We start from the raw sequence: 11,443 nt of genomic DNA, 5'->3' as shown, positions 1-11,443 counted from the left end.
CATTGGTTGCCGATCAATTTCCGGTCACAATTCAAAGTGTTGGTTATGACCTATAAAGCCCTTCATGGCATCGAACCAGAATATCTCCAGGATCGCCTTCTGCCGCACGAATCCCAGGGACCGGTTAGGTCCCACAGAGTTGGCCTTCTCCAGGTCCTGTCGACTAAACAATGTCGTTTGGCGGGACCCAGGAGAAGAGCCTTCTCTGTGGCGGCCCCGACCCTCTGGAACCAGCTCCGCCCGGAGATTAGAACTGCCCCCACCCTCCTTGCCTTTTGTAAAGTTCTTAAGACCCATCTCTGCCATCAGGCATGGGGGAACTGAGACATCTCCCCCGGGCCTATACAGTTTATACATGGTATGTTTGTGTGTATGTTTGCTTTTAATAATGGGGTTTTTAGCGTTTTTAAAATTATTAGATTTGTTCTTACATTGTTCTTGTTATTGTTGTGAGCCGCCCCGAGTCTACGGAGAGGGGAGGCATACAAATCTAATAAATAATAATAATAATCTAAATAAGCAATGTGAAGAAATTGAGGATAACGATTGAATTGGAAGGGTAAGAGAGTTATTTAAGAAAATCAAGGAAACGTTTTATGCAAAAATGGGCAAAATCGGGGGGAAATAAATCTAAGATGTACAGACCAAGGGAGCTATAAAGAAGAGGTGGCACATATACATGGGGGAAAAGGTATAAAAATATCTAAATTAATTTTATGAATGTGTAAAATAACTCAGTTTTATCAATTTTATGGTTAGCTTCATCCCTATCTCCGGGTCCCGTCAACTAAACAATGCCATTTGGCGGGACCTAGGGGAAGAGCCTTCTCTGTGGCAGCCCCAACCCTCTGGAACCAGCTTCCCCCAGAGATTAAAACTGCCCCCACCCTCCTCACCTTTTGTAAACTCCTTAAAACCCACCTCTGCCGTCAGGCATGGGGGAATTGAAACATCTCCCCCGGGCCTATACAGTTTATGTATGGTATGTTTGTGTGTATGTTTGCTTTTAATAATGGGGTTTTTAGTGTTTCTCTTAAATTATTAGATTTGTTATATATTGTTTATTATTGCTGTGAGCCGCCCCGAGTCTACAGAGAGGGGCGGCATACAAATCTAATAAGTAAGTAAGTAAGTAAGTAAGTAAGTAAGTAGGTAGGTAGGTAGGTAGGTAGGTAGGTAAGTAAGTAAGTAAATAAGTAAGTAAATAAGTAAATAAGTAAATAAGTAAATAAATAAGCAAGCAAGCAAGCAAGCAAGCAAGCAAACAAACAAACAAATCAATCAATCAATCAATCAATCTATCTATCTATCCTACATAGTCACAGGGGCAATCTGATCCACAGGGGATCTGGTAGATTATATTAGAAGTATCTCCCATCTCTAAGCGATCTTTGCAAAGCATGATTTTTTCCTTATCCTTTGTGAGCTACCATACGAGGATAAAAGAATACACTTTTTTTTTTGCTTTTTCCTTATATTATGTTTATTGTGGTACACAATACAAATAGCCATAGCATTTAGACTTATACACCGCTTCATAGTGCTTTTACAGCCCTCTCTAAGCGGTTTACAGAATCAGCATCTTGCCCTCAACAATCTGGGTCCTCATTTTACCTACCTGGGAAGGATGGAAAGCTGAGTCGACCTTGAGCCGGTGGTGAGATTTGAACTGCTGAACTACAGCTAGCAAGTAGCTAAAGTAGCCTGCAGTGCTGCACTCTAATCACTGCACCACCCCGGCTCTTAATAACAGTGGATACCCCCCCTCCCATAATGCTGGGGAAAATGGTTGAGAGTACCTTGGGCTACAACTCAATATTAAATGAAATAAAGCCATGTTTACCATTAGAAGTGCTAATATTGCTTGCTTGCTTGCTTGCTTGCTTATTTATTTATTAATTAATTCATTTGTCCAATACACAAATACATAGGAAGAAAAATAGATATGTGATAATATAAAAGAGGGTGAAAGTGAACTTAGAGGATAGGATGTATGAAAGGAAGAGAAAATATAAGATAGGTGAAAGAAAGGAAAGGCAATTGGACAGGGGACGAAAGGCACACCAGTGCACTTATGTACGCCCCTTACTGGCCTCTTAGGAACCTGGAGAGGTCAATCATGGAGAGTCTAAGGGAGAAATGTTGGGGGTTAGGGGTTGACACAATTGAGTCCGGTAATGAGTTCCACGCTTCGATAACTCGATTGTTAAAGTCATATTTTTTACAGTCAAGTTTGGCGCGGTTCGTATTAAGTTTGAATCTGTTGTGTGCTCTTGTGTTATTGCGGTTGAAGCTGAAGTAGTCATTGACTGGGAGGACATTGCAGCATATGATCTTGTGGGCAATACTCAAATCGTGTTTTAGGCGCCGTAGTTCTAAGCTTTCTAGGCCCAGGATTGTTAGTGTATTTTCGTAGGATATTCTGTTTCGAGTGGAGGATTTAAGGGCTCTTCTGGTGAAATATCTTTGGACATTTTCAAGGGTGTTGATGTCTGAGATGTGGTATGGGTTCCAGACAGCTGAGCAGTAGTCTAGGATGCATTGCATTGATTAATTGATTGATTGATTGACTGTCAACTTGGAAACAGACGAGGCCTGCCACAGCCATCTTTCTGTTTTTTAGCTGCCACATAGTATAGGGGGGGGGAATCTGGATTGTCAGACTAGACAACAACAACACACTTTGACATTGACTAGTTATTGTCCTCAAGGTGTCTTAGCAACCACACAGGTAGATTTTTCACTATAATGATCTGTCCCCAACTTGTCCTTTCACATCTTCCAACGTTTCACACATCCGCAATGTAATTTCAATGCATTCATCCCGCTGCTGGTCGATGAAGCAAATACCCAAACATACTGGACACATAGAAGAATAATTGAAGAACTCAAAGCTTTTTGGGGGGTGAGGGGGGAATCAAAGATTTAAAAATGAAGAAGCCGGCTGAAGCCAATATCTAGAACCTTTTTTTCCTCGGGGCCCGAAAGTACATGGGTACACATTATTGCACATGCTTGAGTGCCCACACCCCTAATTCAATGATGCTCCACCACCCATATATGTGCGCATAATCCACCCCCACTCCCCCATTTCCTGACTTTGGGTGGATGGATGGATGGACGGACGGACAAACAGATAGATAGATAAAAGAGAGAAGGAGAGAGGGAGGGAGAGAGAGATGATACATCGATATGAGCAATAGAAACACAGAGAGATGATAGATAGATAGGTAGGTAGGTAGGTAGGTAGGTAGGTAGATACTTAGATACTTAGATAGATAGAGAGAGAGAGAGATACTTAGATAAATAGATATTTAGATACTTAGATACTTAGATAGATAATTAGATACTTAGATAGATAGATACTTAGATAGATACTCAGATAGATAGATAGATAGATAGATAGATAGATAGATAGATAGATAGATTAGATAGATAGATAGATACTTAGATAGATAGATAGATAGATAGATAGATAGATAGATTAGATAGATAGATAGATAGATAGATAGATAGATACTTAGATAGATAGATAGATAGATAGATAGATAGATAGATAGATAGATAGATAGATAGATAGATAGATAGATACTTAGATACTTACATACTTAGATACTTAGATAGATAAATAGATAGATAGATAGATAAATAGATAGATAGATAGATAGATAGATTAGATAGATAGATAGATAGATAGATAGATAGATAGATACTTAGATAGATAGATAGATAGATAGATAGATAGATAGATAGATAGATACTTACATACTTACATACTTAGATACTTAGATAGATAGATAAATAGATAGATAGATAGATGGATAGATAGATAGATAGATAGATAGATACTTAGATAGATAGATAGATAGATAGATAGATACTTAGATAGATAGATAGATACTTAGATAGATAGATAGATAGATAGATAGATAGATAGATAGATAGATAGATAGATAGATAGATAGATGCTGAAACACGGGCACACCTGTGGCTCCGTGAGCGTTTTTGCTTCCCCCACAGGTGCAGCAGCAAAATCGCACTGGCCCCACAAGAACTTATGAGCCGCAGCAGCGAGCGCAATTTAGCATTCCGGCTCATAGCCCACCGCTGCGCAAAAGCCAAACTGCATGAGCAAAACGCACGCACAAAATGACACAAACCCACCCCTGGTACTAGCCATTTCTACAACCACTAACTTATCTAATTGGCAAAACCCAAAGTGAAAGATGAAAAGGTGCAGCTTTTTTCCTCTCAAGCACAAAATCCAGAAACGCTTTCGAAGTAGAATCAAAGATGAGGGTGCTACTTTTTCCTTTTTTTTTAGCCATCTCTGCTATTTCCATCAGTTTTTCCAGGCTTTCATCCCTTGTGAGAATACAGTGGTACCTCTACTTATGAACTTAATTCATTCCGTGACCAGAAAACTTTGTAAGAAGAAGCAATTTTTCCCATAGGAATCAATGTAAAAGCATTGCGATTGGGGAAACCACAGGGAGGGCGGAGGCCCTGTTTCCTCCCTGGAGATTCCTAGAGAGGCCCAACGGAGGCTTCTCCCCACCTTTTCCGGTCCTGTTTCCTCCTAGGAGATTCCTAGAGAGGCCCCACGGAGGCTTCTCCCCACCTTTTCCAGTTACAGTTTCGGAGGCTTGGGTTTGTAAGTGGAAAATGGTTCTTGAGAAGAGGCAAAAAAGTCTTGAACACCCGGTTCTTATCTAGAAAAGTTTGTAAGTAGAGGCAATTGTAAGTAGAGGTACTACTGTAAAAGCATCTTTCCATTTTTTCTGCATAACACATTCTTGCTGCTGTCAACATATATTCCAGCAAAGATCCAGGTTTTTCTTTCTCCAAAATAAGCATCCTTAAAGAAAAAAAGGAAAAAAAATACTGCTATGCAGTATTCATCGTCTTGGAACTATTTGAAATCAGACTAAATGGGTCATCTTTTTAAAGAAATTAATGACTTGAAATGCCAGTTTTTCCTTCTTTCTTTTTTCCTTCTCCAACCTATAATTATTTCCCTCCCTTGGCTTTCTCTTTTGTTCTCCTTCCCTTCGGTGGACAAAACTGACTGCATTGTATGAATCACTATCTAGTTGTGTTTTCCCGCCCCCTCACTAAAACCTCTCATCTTTAAGAAACTATAGGTCAAAGAAATGAGGCCAACTGAGCTTTTCACTTAGAACAGTGATTGTAAACCTTTTCTCCACTGAATGCCCAAACCAGAACATGCGTTCATGCTGGTCCATGGGTGCCACCATCTTTTTGTTTGGGAATTTTTGGTGATTTTTAGATTTAAATAGCTGCCTAGCGCAGAAATAAAAATCTGGGTGACTTACAATAAAAAAGGATCAAAAGATAAAGAAGATATAATTATCTGATTATCTATCTATCTATCTATCTATCTATCTATCTATCTATCTATCTATCTATCTATCTATCTATCTATCTATCTATCTATTGGATTTGTATGCCGCCCCTCTCCGGAGACTCGGGGCGGCTAACAGCAATAATAAGACAGCGTATAACAATAATCCAATACTAAAAACAATTAAAACCCATTATAATAAAAAACCAAACATACATACAGACATACCATGCATAAAATTGTAAAGGCCTAGGGGGAAAAAGTATCTCAATTCCCCTATGCCTGGAGGCAGAGGTGGTTTTTAAGAAGCTTACGAAAGGCGAGGAGGGTGGGGGCAATTCTAATCTCTGGGGGAGTTGGTTCCAGAGGGCTGGGGCCACCACAGAGAAGGCTCTTCCCCTGGGTCCCGCCAAGCGACATTGTTTAGTTGACGGGACCCGGAGAAGACTCACTCTGTGGGACCGAACTGGTCGCTGGGATTCGTGCAGCAGAAGGCGGTCCCTGAGATAATCTGGTCCGGTGCCATGTTCTTTACTCAGCCACTAGAATATAAACTGAGAGCAAACCCCACTTCTTCTACCATTGATGATGTTAACTAGCTTGGGTAATGAAACAGCTGCGAGAAAACAAGCAAACTCGGGGAGCAACAAAGATCCCTGACTGTTCTTGGTTTAGAGGCTAATTGGAGTTGTGCTTGGAAGAACCTGGATTGAAGAATATCAGGAGGTACCAGGGCTAGAGACTAGATCACAAACAAACAAACAAACAAACAAACCAGCATTCCTGAAAGTAGATGAAATATCTCATGGGTTTCAATACCTCAGGGGTTGCCACAAAAAAGAGGGAGTCAACCTAGTCTCCAAAGCACCTGAGGTTAGAACAAGAAGCAATGGGTGAAAACTAAACATGGAGAAAAGCAACTTAGAACTAAGGAGAAATTTCCTGCCAGTTAGAACAATTAACCAGTGGAACAGCTTGCCTCCAGAAGTTGGGAATGCTCAAACACTGGATGTTTTTAAGAAGATGTTGGATAACCATTTGTCCGAAGTAGTGTAGGGTTTCCTGTCTAAGCAGGGGGTTGGACTAGAAGACCTCCAAGGTCCCTTCCAACTCTTCGGAGAGGGGCAGCATACAAATCTAATAAATTATATTATTATTATTATTATTATTATTATTATTATTATTATTATTAACTCTGTTATTGTTGTTGTTGTTGTTGTTTTCATGCTATTGCCACAAATACCATCTGGATACCCCTGTGAATGATCAGAAGTGGAACATAATGCCAAGGAGACTTCACTTTTTAAGAATATATTGCCAAATAGCACATTTGTGGTTTATAAATATTATTACAGCAATCATCTTGATATAGGAGATACCCTTTCCCTTGTGGGCTATTGTCCTTTCTCGTGAATTAAAACAGCTGTTTAATTCCTCCCACACCCCCAAGGATAGGAGTTGTTCTAGAGGGGAAAAAATAGAAACATTATACATGCTGTCTTAAGCTCTTGAATAAACGCAGGGTATAAATCTTTCCCTTAATAAAACATTTCAAAAAATGCATTGAATTGATTAATCAGCTAATTGCTATAATTATAATAATGGTAACCCTGACATTAAACACAGAGGAAATGGCAGAATCCTTGTAAGTGTTTTGTGGTCCATATACGGCAGCTAATTCTGTACCTCTCTCTCATTCCTACACCCAATCAAAACCTGCCCTCGGTTCCGAAACAAATGAAAATATATACACTGCTCAAAAAAAATAAAAGGAACACTTAAACAACACAATATAACTCCAAGTAAATCAAACTTCTGTGAAATCAAACTGTCCACTTAGGAAGCAACACTGATTGACAATCAATTTCAGATTATTATTATTATTTATTAGATTTAAATGCCGCCCCTCTCCGCAGACTCAGGACGGCTCACAACAGAGATAAAACAATATGTAGTAACAAATCTAATATTAAGTCTAAACTAACAATTTTTTATTTTTATTATTTTTATTATTTGGATTTGTATGCCGCCCCTCTCCAAAGACTCGGGGCGGCTCACAACAAGTGGAGCAAATCATAAATAATCCCACTAAATTTAAAATATTTGAAGATTTAAAAAACCCCATATACTAACAGACACACACACAAGCATACCATGTATAAATTAAACATGCCCAGGAGGAGATGTTTCAGTTCCCCCATGCCTGACGGCAAAGGTGGGTTTTAAGGAGTTTACAGAAGGCAGGAAGAGTAGGGGCAGTTCTAATCTCCGGGGGGAGTTGGTTCCAGAGGGCCGGTGTCACCACAGAGAAGGCTCTTCCCCTGGGGCCCGCCAACCAACATTGTTTAGTTGACAGGACCCGGAGAAGGCCCACTCTGTGGGACCTAATCGGTTGCTGGGATTCGTGCGGCAGGAGGCGGTCTCGTAGATATTTTTACATTAAAAGACTAAAAAACCCCATTATATAAGAAGCATACACACAAGCATACCATACATAAAACTACATAGGCAAGGGGAGATGTCTCAGTTCCCTCATGCCTGATGGCAGAGGTGGGTTTACGAAAGGCAAGGAGGGTGGGGGCAGTCCTAATCTCTGGGGGGAGTTGGTTCCAGAGGGTCGGGGCCGCCACAGAGAAGGCTCTTCCCCTGGGTCCCGCCAGCTGACATTGTTTAGTCGACGGGAGCCGGAGAAGGCCCACTCTGTGGGACCTAACCGGCCACTGGGATTCGTGCGGCAGAAGGCGGTCTCGTAGATATTCTGGCCCGGTGCCATGAAGGGCTTTATAGGTCATAACCAACACTTTGAATCGTGACCGGAAACTGATCGGCAACCAATGCAGACTGCAGAGTGTTGGTGTAACATGATGCTGTTGTGCAAATTCAACTTTGTACAGAACAAAGTATTCAATGAGAATATTTCATTCGTTCAGATCTAGGATGTGTTATTTGATTGTTCCCTTTATTATTATTATTTTGAGCTATATATATATATATAATTCTAACACTTTAAAGGCCCTTTCCCTCTGCTTGGTTGAATTTGCTCTCCACCCATCCTTGTGTGGGAGGAAACTGTATCCGCCTAAAATTGATTGTCCTCATTGATCAATCCCTGATCTGCCTTTATTGATTCCGTTCTAGTCACTGCCATTCTCCCGACTTCCCTCCAAGGTCATGCGTGACTAATATTTTCAGGCAGTTCCCTGACAAGGTTGTAAGAAGGCAGGAAATGCAACATAAATAGCAAAACAGACCATCAGAACTGCAGAAAAAACATTTTTTCTATGGTTGACCTATCCAGTTTCCTAAGAGGTCAGTAAGGGGCGAGTACAAGTGCACTAGAGTGCCTTCCGTCCCCTGTCCTATTGCTCTCCTATATCTCCTATTCCTTTCTTCTATTCCTATATCTCTTCTTCTATTCTTTCATTGATATGTTCTATTCCTATATCTTCTTTTCTATTCTTTCTTAGATATATTTTACTATGAGTATCTCCTCTATAACCTTCATCATGTATTTTACTATGTGTGTGTATATATATATATATATATGTTTTCATAGATTTTCACGGGTACAGGTATGACGGTCTTGGTATATTCGGGTTTCTTCCCGTGTAGGATTTGGAAATTTCTGGTGACGTTTTGACGAGGTCCCACTCGTCATCTTCAGGCTGGTGTTTCTGTCCTTGTTCTCAGGCGAACACTGCGAGACCTGAGCTGCCTTCCTTCTATAAATACTGGTCTATAAATACTGGTACCACACCCAGCCACCAGTATTTATAGAAGGAAGGCAGCTCAGGTCTCGCAGTGTTCGCCTGAGAACAAGGACAGAAACACCAGCCTGAAGATGACGAGTGGGGCCTCGTCGAAACGTCGCCAGAAATTTCCAAATCCTACATGGGAAGAAACCCGAATATACCAAGACCGTCATATATATGAGGCCAGAACAAGGCCGAAATGGGACCATCCTAGTCTCCCTTAATTTAAAAAAAAATTCCAGCTAAAAAAACATTTGACATATATATATATACACACACACACACACATACATACAGTGTATATATATATATATATATATATATATATATATATATATATATATATATATATATATATATATACACACACACATACACACACACACACATATATATATATACCCACTAAGACCCTAAATGTGTATTGGACGGACTAACTAACTAACTAACTAACTAACTAACTAACTAAATAAATAAATAAATAAATAAATAAATAAATAAATATTTACTGACCCCTCGCATTCTGGACATAAACTGCTTCAACTCCTACCCTCAAAACAATGCTACGGAGCACTGCACACCAAGACTACTAGACACAAGAACAGTTTTTCCCCGAATGCCATCACTCTACTAAACAAATAATTCCCTCAACACTGTCAGACTGTTTATTAAGTCTGCACTACTATTTCTACTAGTTTTTTCTCATCATTCCTATCATCCTTTTCCTCCCACTTAGGACTGTATGACTGTAACTTGTTGCTTGTATGCTTAAGATTTTATTAATATTGTTTTCCATTGCTTATTTGACCCCTATGACAATCATTAAGTGTTGTACCTCATGATTCTTGACAAATGTATATTTTCTTTTATGTACACTGAGAGCATATGCACCAAGTCCAATTCCTTGTGTGTCCACTCACACTTGGCCAAAAACAAATTATATTCTTTTTTAAAAAAAATCTTTATTGAGTTTTACAAAAATAGAAAAAGAAAAGGTAAGACAAGGTAATGCAACAATATTTAGATAGTATCTCATAAGCTTTGTAATCTATGAAATATACATCAGGTATTGTTTGAGGAATTTTCGATAGTAAGGAAAGAAGTAAATAAGAGTTGGGGGGAAAACAAATTCTATTCTATTCTTTTCTATTCTATCAAACTAACTCACAGGCGGGGCTTGAAATGAAAACAACATCAGAATACGGAATAACAAGAGTTGGAAAGGACCTTGTAAATCTCTAGTTAAAAACCTCCAAGCATTGAAGCACTTACAACTTTTGTAGGCAAATTGTTCCACTGATTAATTGTTTTCATTAATTGTTCCAGATGTTGCCAGGCATCTTTAGATAGAAACATAGAAACATAGAAGATTAACGGCAGAAAAAGACCTCATGGTCCATCTCGTCTGCCTTTATACCATTACCCTGTATTTTATCTTAGGACAGATATATGTTTATCCCAGGCATGCTTAAATTCAGTTACTGTGGATTCACCAACCACGTCTGCTGGAAGTTTGTTCCAAGCATCTACTACTCTTTCAGTAAAATATTATTTTCTCATGTTGCTTCTGATCTTTCCCCCAACTAACCTCAGATTGTGCCCCTTTGTTATTGTGTTCACTTTCCTATTAAAAACACTTCCCTCCTGAAACTTATTTAACCGTTTAACATATTTAAATGTTTTAAACATGTCCCCCCTTTCCCTTCTGTCCTCCAGACTATACAGATTGAGTTCATGAAATCTTTCCTGATACGTTTTATGCTTAAGACCTTCCACCATTTTTGTAACCTGTCTTTGGACCCGTTCAATTTTATCCATATCTTTTTGTAGGTGAGGTCTCCAGAACTGAACACAGTATTCCAAATGTGGTCTCACTAGTGCTCTATACAGCGGGATCATAATCTCCCTCTTCCTGCTTGTTATACCTCTAGCTATGCAGGCAAGCATTCTACTTGCTTTCCTTATTGCCTGACCGCACTGCTCACCCATTTTGAGACTGTCAGAAATCACGACCCCTAAATCCTTCTCTTCTGAAGCACAGAACTGCCAATACAATACTCAGATTGAAGATTCCTTTTCCCCAAGTGCATTATTTTACATTTGGAAAGTAGATAGCTGAAATAACACCGAGAAGGCGACAAATGAGAAAAAAGGCTTCTAAATTGAAAATCAAATCCGCCCTCCCTCCAGTAGGAATTTTAGTAAAGAATTTTTTTCCTGAGGTTTGTTTTTTCCTTCCAAAAGAAGCCGTTCGGAAAGCAAAGCTGAAGTTTTCTTTTTTCTTTTTTTGGTCTTTTTCTTTCTTCAACAGTTACTGTGAATTATT

Source organism: Erythrolamprus reginae, chromosome 4 (genome assembly GCF_031021105.1).
Source record: "Erythrolamprus reginae isolate rEryReg1 chromosome 4, rEryReg1.hap1, whole genome shotgun sequence".
Classification (NCBI taxonomy): Eukaryota; Metazoa; Chordata; class Lepidosauria; order Squamata; family Dipsadidae; genus Erythrolamprus; species Erythrolamprus reginae.
This window is presented reverse-complemented; position numbering follows the sequence as displayed.